Here is an 8,870-nt window from a genome sequence, read left to right on the forward strand (position 1 = left end):
CCCAGAGCCACGGGGCTCCCCAGCCCCAGCCGCAGACACAGAAGATCATTCGTTCCTGTGTTTGGGTGACCTCCGGCAGGGCTTTGACACTGGCCAACTTTCAGCTGGGCTGGAAGACTGGGGTTGGCTTCCCAGCCCCTCCATCATTCTGGGTGACCTTGAACAAGTCACTCAGGCTCTTGGAACCAGTTTCCTCATCGGTAAAATGAGTGTAAAGGTAGCTGTCCAGAGGGAGGTTGTGAGCGGGGAAGGGAAGAAATGGAGGTGAAAGTATCTGTGAGCTTTCTGCTAATCCCTGAGCATCTTCATCCATGCGGTTCGGGCACATCCATGCGGTTGTCTGTCTGGTCTCAGGGAGGCCATCCTTCCCTCTCCTCCAATCCTGAGGGGCAGATGTCACGGGAGGCGCGAGTGCACCAGCAGGGTCCTCACTCCACCACCTGCTGGCCTGCGGCTGCCCTCCCAGAGCTGTTGGGTTGTTGGTCATTGGGAAATGGTGAACTCATTCTTGGAAGCTGACAACAGCTTTCTCTGTTAAAATGAAAATCTGTTCTAGACTTCTCATGAGACCTCAGTTGAACTGGTGTCTTCACCTCTCAAGGGTTGGGATGGACAAATTGAATGGTCTCAAATTTTCTTTTAAAAAGCTATGGAATCTTTAAACGAATTTATTGAATGCAGCTGCACCAGTGGAAAAGGGAGAAAGGCATTTGCAGAACTGCCTGGCATCAGTGGTAGGCCTAGCAAGGCTTCAAGGAGTGGTGGCACCTGAACAGCCCTTAATGATGGCTGGGATTTGGCCAGGGGAGACGTAGAAGGGGCATTCTGGGTGGAGGGACATACTTGGCCAAAAGCATGGGAGCGAGAGGGCAGGTCTGTGGGGAGGGGACTCTGAGAGCCTGTGCGGAGGGAGATGTGCCTGGGGTGGTGGCTGGGCTGGAGCCAGGTTTAGTGGGTCCAACTCACCAAGCTGGAGAGGGCAGGGGTGGGGTGAGTCCTGGAGACATGGGGTTCTCCACCATCCAGGCATGTCCAGTCTAATGAAGGAGACAGATCTGCATCCACACAGGATGCTCAGGGGTCTAAACGGTCTGAGGCAAAGCACAGGGCGCTGAGCCCCATTTGGCTGGGGAGACCTGGACCAACTGGCGGTCAGGGAAGGCTTCCTGGGGAATCTGTGTGTGCCTGTGCTGCCTCCTAAAGTGGGTGTCTGAACCAGAGGCTGTGTACACTCAAAGGGAGGTTCTAAGCAGAGAAATGCGGTGCCCTGCCCTGTCCTCCCCCTCCCAGCTGGGCCTCCATGTGTAGCCAGGCTCCCTCTACTCACTGCCTCCAGCCTCGCCCCTCCCAGTTCATTCTTGAAGCCCCTAGAATTACCTCTCTTAACTCCAGATGAGACCAGGCCCCACCCTGCTCCACCCTCCAGGTTCCCCACTGTCCCCAGGGTCAAGTCCAGGCCCTCCAGGCTCCCCACTGCTCCCAGGGTCAAGTCTGGGCCCTCCAGGCTCCCCATTGCCCCTAGGGTCAAGTCTAGGCTTCCCACAGGAGGAGGGGAGACCGAGGCCTGCAGGATCTGAGCCCTGTGAGCCCAGCTTCCAAAAGGAAAAGAAAGGTGAGGCCAGGGGCATGGGGGCCTAGCTGCCTCTTCCGGATGGGGCAGGCGGAACTTCCCGAGATAAGGGCAGCCCACAATGGGGGGCTGTGTGGTGCGGCCCATCTCCTGGCCACAGGAAATGAGTGGCCTCCGCACCATTAATCTGCCACTGCCCGCGGCATCCTCTGGAAGGGCGACTCAGGTTGGGGGGGTGATGTTCCTGTGCACCCCACCTGCCATCTCAGCTGGAGGGACTGGCCCTGCCACTCCAGGCCTTCCTTCCAGGATCATACATACAAGAGGAGGCTGCCCGGAGGGGCGGGGGGCGGGGGCAGGCAACCTGGGCATGGGTACTAGTTCCTGGGTCTGCTGCCTGACTGAGCCCCAACCCGCTGTGGAACCCGGCAAATGCCTCACCCTTTCTGGCCCCCTGGCCCCTCATGGGTCCCCAGGCTCCTTCCTTCTTGGCTGTTCTGGGAGCCTGAAGATAGCACATGCCTGTAATTCTTGTCTTTCTGCCCCTCTCATCACAAGGGCCCCTGGATACATGCTTTACCCAAATATGGGGGCTCTGATGGGATTTTAGGCTTCAAGTGAGGCTGCCGGGAAGAGGTTTGGGGCTTTGTCAGTTATCTGTGCAGTACAGCTGAGGTCAGTGGGGAGAATGCACAGCCCTGCACCATTCTGGGCCTCAGTTTCCACTTTGCACTGGGAGGGGTGGGACCCAATGACCCTGTGCGGGGTGGGCTGCTACGGTCAATGACAAGAGACATGACACCATGGAATTCTCACAGTCCCTGAGTTCCACCTTAGCTACAGACCAGCTGTGTGAGTCTAGGCAGACCCCTTCTTGCCTTGGGCCTTGGTCTTCCTGTCTGTAAAATAGGGTTCCTGCCCAGCCAGCTCAGAGGAATTCTGTGACAATGGGTGGAGATGGGGCCCTGTCTGCTACACAGGGAGCGGTTGCTGCCTCTGAAGTGACTGAGCTGGGGATCCACTGTGAGGGGCCAGTCTACAGGCCAGGGAGTGCAGCTCTCCTGCCCCTCCCCTCACCATTTCCCACCTGTTGTGCCCCCAACTCTTGGATGACCAGCCTGAGGCTGGCTTTGGTTGGGAAGGAGGTCAAGCTTCCCCAACCCAGGTGGCATTCAAAACAAAGGAGAGGACCTGGGGAGCCCCTTAGATACTAGGGCCAGCTCACTCATTGTTCAGATGGGGAAACTGAGGAAACAGGTGGCGAGTCTCCCAAAACCACAGGGGCTGCGAGTGGCAGAGAAAAGCCTGCACCACAGACCTCCTGCTTCCCACACGTTCCCTGCAGCTCTGGAATATTAGGGCTGGAGGGGCCTGTGGGGCTCAGGAAACTGAGTTCAGAAAATAGAAGGAATTGCCCAGGGCCACCTGACTTGAAAGAGTTGAAGCAGCACTTCCCGCTCTGCCCATCCCAGAGGTGGCTCTACCTCCTGGTCTCTGATAGGCTGAGTGGCAGTGCAAGGGGAGAGCTTTCTCCTAAGCAGAGGTAGGGATTCTCTTGGCATGAGGGAGTGAGCCCCCACCCCACGGGAGCTTCAAAATGGGAATGGCAACATTCCATGAAGGCCTGCGAGACCTGTGTGTGCATCTGAATCTGTCTCCAGCTTCAAACTCTGTCCACTCTAGAGCAGCTGTGCCAGGGGCAGCTGATACAGGTGGACAGGGCCCAGGAGAGTGGGCCTGGCAGGAGAGAGGGCTAAGGGGCATCAGCACTTGGTTGCTGGCCACGTGAGGGCGAATGACGCGGAGCAGGCAGAGTGAGAACAGCCAGGAGTCAAGGGAGGAATAGGGACCCTACCACTTCTGAGCAGAAGAGGGGGATCCAGTGACCTGAGAGGCAGGAGGGAGCCAGGAGAAGGGGTGTCTGGAGAGGCACGGCAGTCGGGCATCAGGGTGCATGAGGGAGGGAGGGCTGGTGAGCCGGGCCTGAGGCTAGTGCAGAGGTGAGGCCAGGGGGAAAGGGGAAACGGATGGAAGGGGAGCACAGTGAATGTTTCCATGGAAATGGCGGGGAGTGAGGACAAAGAGAGGAGGTGTCAGGGTTGGGGGCGGGGACTGCCGGGTGGAGAGGGGCCTGAGACAGAAGAGGTGCCCAGGGATGGGGTGTTGGAAGTCTCTTCTGTGGGACAGGGCAAGAAGAGGACAGAGCTAGAATGAGAATAGCTGCAGGTGTGTGTAGGGGAGTGACACAGGACATTAGCACCTGCTCCCTGTTTAGCAAAGAGGGTACTGTCTGATAAGAGTGGTGAGCCGTGAGGGCCAAAGGTTTGCTGCTGGGGGAAGAGGGAGGGGCTTACCGGAGTACTTAGAAAATGTTACCCTGCAGACCAAACACAAGTGGGCCCACAGCGCCCATCATTGCTAACACTTAGCGGTTGTAGGAGTTCTGGTAGCCGGCCTCGAGTCCTAGCTGTTGCCCATCACACTCTCCTCCTGTACAATGGCTGCTCATGTTTATAGAGCTCTTACCACATGCCAGCAGCACCCAGCCTTTCATGAGTGTGAACTTGTTCAAGCCTCCTATAGCAACCCTATGAGGCAGGTACGACTACACACGCGTGTGAGCTTGCGAGCACACACACACAGATACACAGACACAGGGGGGTCCTATCCAGCCTGGGAAAGGAACAGGGCAGGGGAAGGTGGGAGCAGTCCCTGACTGAGAAATCCCTCCAGTTCTCCAGCTTCCACCATTCTTCCCCTCCCCACCCCCATTCTCCCATCTGTGTCTCTCTCAGGTGAAGATTATTTGATGGTTTTCAGACTCTCCTCCCTTGCTCCCCAAGCCCCGACTTATCCACTGTGAGAGTTGGGAGGACTGAGAAACCAAAGTCCCAGGTCCATATGATAGAAGGTTCCAGGCCCTCACCCCACCCCACCGCAAGCTATCTTGGGTCACCCCCTCCCCGACGTGTCACCTGCAGCCCGAGCCTTCCTGGGTGAGTGTGGCCAGCTGAAGCAGAGTGAGATCTTCCAGTATTTGACTTGGTGGCTTGAGAGCCCCGGCAGATGCCACGTTCATCCCTGGGCAGTGCCTGACTAACCAGGAGAAAGGAGGCTTCTGCAGCACTGCTTTCTCCCATGGGGCCCTGGCTCATCATGGAGGCCCTTCCTCCCCTTCTTGGACCCCAGAGATCACTGGCTGCCTCTCTTCCTACCCTGGGGCCACCCAACCGTGCAGACCAGAATCCGCTTCAGTGCGACCCTTACCCCCACTGGGCTGCACTGATTCTATCACATTTTCAAAATTTTCCTGGCCTCCATCCAGATCCAGTCCCTGCCTACCCAGCCAGCCATTCACCATCTACTCAGCTGCTGTGGTCTTAGTGTGTCCCATAAATTCACATGTTGAAACCTAATCCCAGTGTGATGGTATTTGAAGGTGGGGCCTCTGGAAAGTGATTGGGTCATGAGGGTGGAGACCTCATGACAGGATTAGCACCCTCATAAAAGAGATCTCAGGGAGACCCCTCATCCCTTATGCCATGTGAGGACACAGCACAAAGGTAGCAGTCCCTGAACCGGATAGTGGGTCCTCACCAGACACCAACTCTGTCAGCACCTCGATCTTGGACTTCTTAGCCTCCAGAACCATGAGCAATACATTTCTGTTGTTTATAAGCCACCAAGTCTATGGTATTCTGCTATAGCAGCCCCAAGGGACGAAGACATCATCGTATTGTCCTTTATAAGACCCAGCATCCATAAGAGGGGACCTTACCAGATGCCAAAATAAGTGGCATAGATGGAAAACTTCTGCCCTGTTCCCCTCCCAGAGCTGTGGTGAGGTTCAAATGAGCTAATGGTCATGAACATTCTGTGTAAACTGCTGGGATCTGTAATATTACTCATTTCTAGAGCACGAAAGAACTGTGAGGTGAGTAGCATGAAGGCTTGACACCACCTGGTGCCTTCTGGGAATGGAAGGATTTCCTCTGGCTGAAGCCCAGAGGGGAGGAGGAGAGGGAGTTGCGGTGAGGCTGGAAGTGAAGACAGGGCCAGGTGTGAGGGCCTTGGGGGGCTGGATTAATGACCTTCAACTGTGTTCTGAGGGTGATGGGGAGCAAAGAGAGGATCTCCAGCGGGGAGTTCAGGTGGTGTGGACAGCCCATGGCATCTCCATCAGGAATACAGAGACCTTCAAAGAAGAAGAGACCACTGGAAGTGTGGATGGCTGAGCCCCATCAGCAGGAGGAGAGGGAGCTCTGGTGCCCCTCAGAGTTGGAGACTGGAGCCATAGACAGGAGCTAAGCTGGAGAATTCTGGAAGGCACATAAACCTAGGCATGGTCCTTCTGCCTGCCCAAGCCCCACAGGCCCTCCTGACACAAGAGAGGATTCTGGGTTGGTCCTGAGAAGGGAAAAAGGGGTGCTGGGGAGAAGATGCCTCCTGCCCAGTATGTCTAGGGAAGCCTCACATTAGAATGGGACTCAGCTGGGAGGGGAGAGCAGAGAAGGCTGGGCAGGGCCCAGTTGTGCAGGGTGTTCACTGCACAAGGGCACTGGTTGAGGGGGTGAAGGGGTGAAATCCTGGCACGGAGCTGTGACTGCCCAGGCGGCGCACCTTTTTCTAACTTTCACAAAGGCACCACAGAAGCTTGATGGGCCCTGTAGCCATGGGAGAGCAAAAGGGGCCCCAAAACAGATTCAAGCACTGAGAAGGCAGGAGCCTAGTAGGGCCCAGCACAATCTCTCTGTGTCTTGCTCCCTCAAAACACAACCCGATTTTCCTCTGGGTGAGGAGAGGAGCTGAGCCTTCACCGAGCTCCCTGAGGACCCAGGCTGCGAAGATGGTGCCGTGCTAGAGGCCCTGGCCAATTTGGGCACTGGGAGGCCCTGTAGCAGAGCCATGTGGCTTGGCCAAGAGAGGGGAGGTCTGGCATGGCTGGCCCCCAAGCTCTGCTGCTGCTCTGCCAGGCGCTGTTCGGCAGTCCCCCAGGTGACCTGTTTGAAACAAGATGGTGGCCGCACTGACGAGTGACTACAGGAGGCAGCAAGGAGTGGGGAAGGGGCCAGGCCTTGTTCGGCTCCCTCTGTGGCAGGTGGTGGCACATCACTGTCCTCCTCTGCAGCTCAGTGTCCTCCACACAGGGATCTGCTCCCAGAGTCTGGGGATATCTCCCGGCCCCCTGCCTGGTGCCTGGTGGCTGCTGTCAGTAGGGGCAGACATTTTCATACCCTACACAGGAAAGCCAGTGGGGGGTGGGAAGCCAAGGTGAGACCTGAAGCTGGAGCAAGAAGGGGTTCGGGAGGCAAGGACCCATCACCCCAAGTGGGGATGCTTTCTCCTCCTTCTCCCATGACTTCCTGGGGTTCCTACCTCTCCCACACTTCTTTCCAGCCCCTGTGCACTCCCAGCCACTGTCCTCTGCACACCCCAGATTCCAGAGGGCCCAGTCTGTGTTGCCAGAGCCATGGCTGCTATCTGGAGAGCACTGGCCACCCCAGGCTCACTGTCAGCACCACACACACACCATCTCACCTAAGTCTCGTGACAGCTCCACAAGGGACAGAGACTGCTATTCCCAGCTTATAGATGCAAAAACAGAGACTCAAAGAGGTTAAGTCGCTGCCTCATATCACAGTAAGCAGATGCTCCCACAGGAACACAGCCATTCCTAACAACTCTATCATCTATGCTGGCCATCTATAGCCAACAGGCTGCACTGGGCAGCCCGGTGTCTAACTCTCAGGGCAGATGGGCCAGCCCTGGGCCTGCAAGGACTCCCAGCACAGAACCAACCTTGTGCTGTCTTCTGGAGCCACTCGGGATGCTGGCCCTCAGGCTGGAGGCACAGGAAGGTCACCCAACCGGCTTTCAGTCTGGGATGTTTTCTGCACTTCTATAGAACAAAAAGAAGCCACTGATGGTTGGGCATGGTGGCTCACGCCTGTAATCCTAGAATTTGGAAGGCCGAAGCAGGTGGATCACTTGAGGTCAGGAGTTTGAGACCATCCTGGCCAACATGGTGAAACCCAGTCTCTATTAAATAATACAAAAATTAGCTGGGCATGGTGGTGCGCACCTGTAGTCCCAGCTACTCAGGAGGCTGAGGCAGGAGAATCACTTGAACCCAGGAGGCGGAGGTTGCAGGGAGCTGAGATGGCGCCACTGCACTCCAGAGTGGGCGACAGAGCAAGGCTCTGTTTAAAAACAAAAAAAAAGAAAAGAAAAGCCCCTGATGGATGTGGCGTAGAGCCTCAGCCTGGAAGGGCTGCAGACCCCAGACTGTCCCTGCGGACCCTGGGGTTTCCATCCCCCTGTTCTGTCCTGTCCCGGGGGAGACCCCATCTGCACACCTGGAGCTGCGTCCTCCTGCTCCCTGGGGACCAGCCTTTGCATGCACGGATACAAACAACTCCAATTACTGAGAGTGTCTAGTTCGGACTTCCCCTAGTCCTCCCTACCTCAGCCCTGGTCTCAAAGCCCTGTGATTTTTGGGGAAAATCAGTGCTTGAACGGCCTTGGGGACCCCTGAGTCCAACCCTACTGTCAGAAAGAGAAGACTGGAGCTCTGTGAGAGGCCCAGCCTGGCCCAAAGTCACGTGGCTTGAGGACTCCTGTTCATTCCCTCACCCTGTGCCAAGTCCTGCTCCCTTAGCTCAGCCCTCAGAGGCTCCATGATGGGGCCCGGCATGGTTTTTTTTTTTTTTTTTTGAGACAGAGTCTTGGTCTGTCGCCCAGGCTGGAGTGCAGTGGCCGGATCTCGGCTCACTGCAAGCTCTGCCTCCTGGGTTTACGCCATTCTCCTGCCTCAGCCTCCCGAGTAGCTGGGACTACAGGCGCCCGCCACCTCACCCGGCTAGTTTTTTGTATTTTTTTTTTTTAGTAGAGACGGGGTTTCACCGTGTTAGCCAGGATGGTCTCGATCTCCTGACCTCGTGATCCGCCCGTCTCGGCCTCCCAAAGTGCTGGGATTACAGGCTTGAGCCACCGCGCCCAGCCCCGGCATGGTTTTAATGCCCAAGAATGATGAGGCTCCCACCCCACCCCAGGATTTAAGTCCAAGTTCCTTGGCCTGGCATGTCAGGATCTGGGCCTGCCACCTGTTCCAAATGGGTCCCCCATGACTGCCACCCCTCACACCAGCTGGGCTTAAGCTACATGTGCATCTTCCACATCTCAGCTCCCCACTCCAGCACTACTGACCACCCATCAACAGGCCAGTGTCTCAGGTCCAAATGTACTTGAGTCACATGTCCTCCCAGGTCCAGTCACCTATGGCCATGTCACATGGTCACCA

This window comes from Mandrillus leucophaeus, unplaced genomic scaffold, assembly GCF_000951045.1.
Source record: "Mandrillus leucophaeus isolate KB7577 unplaced genomic scaffold, Mleu.le_1.0 Scaffold1095, whole genome shotgun sequence".
NCBI classification, from domain to species: Eukaryota; Metazoa; Chordata; class Mammalia; order Primates; family Cercopithecidae; genus Mandrillus; species Mandrillus leucophaeus.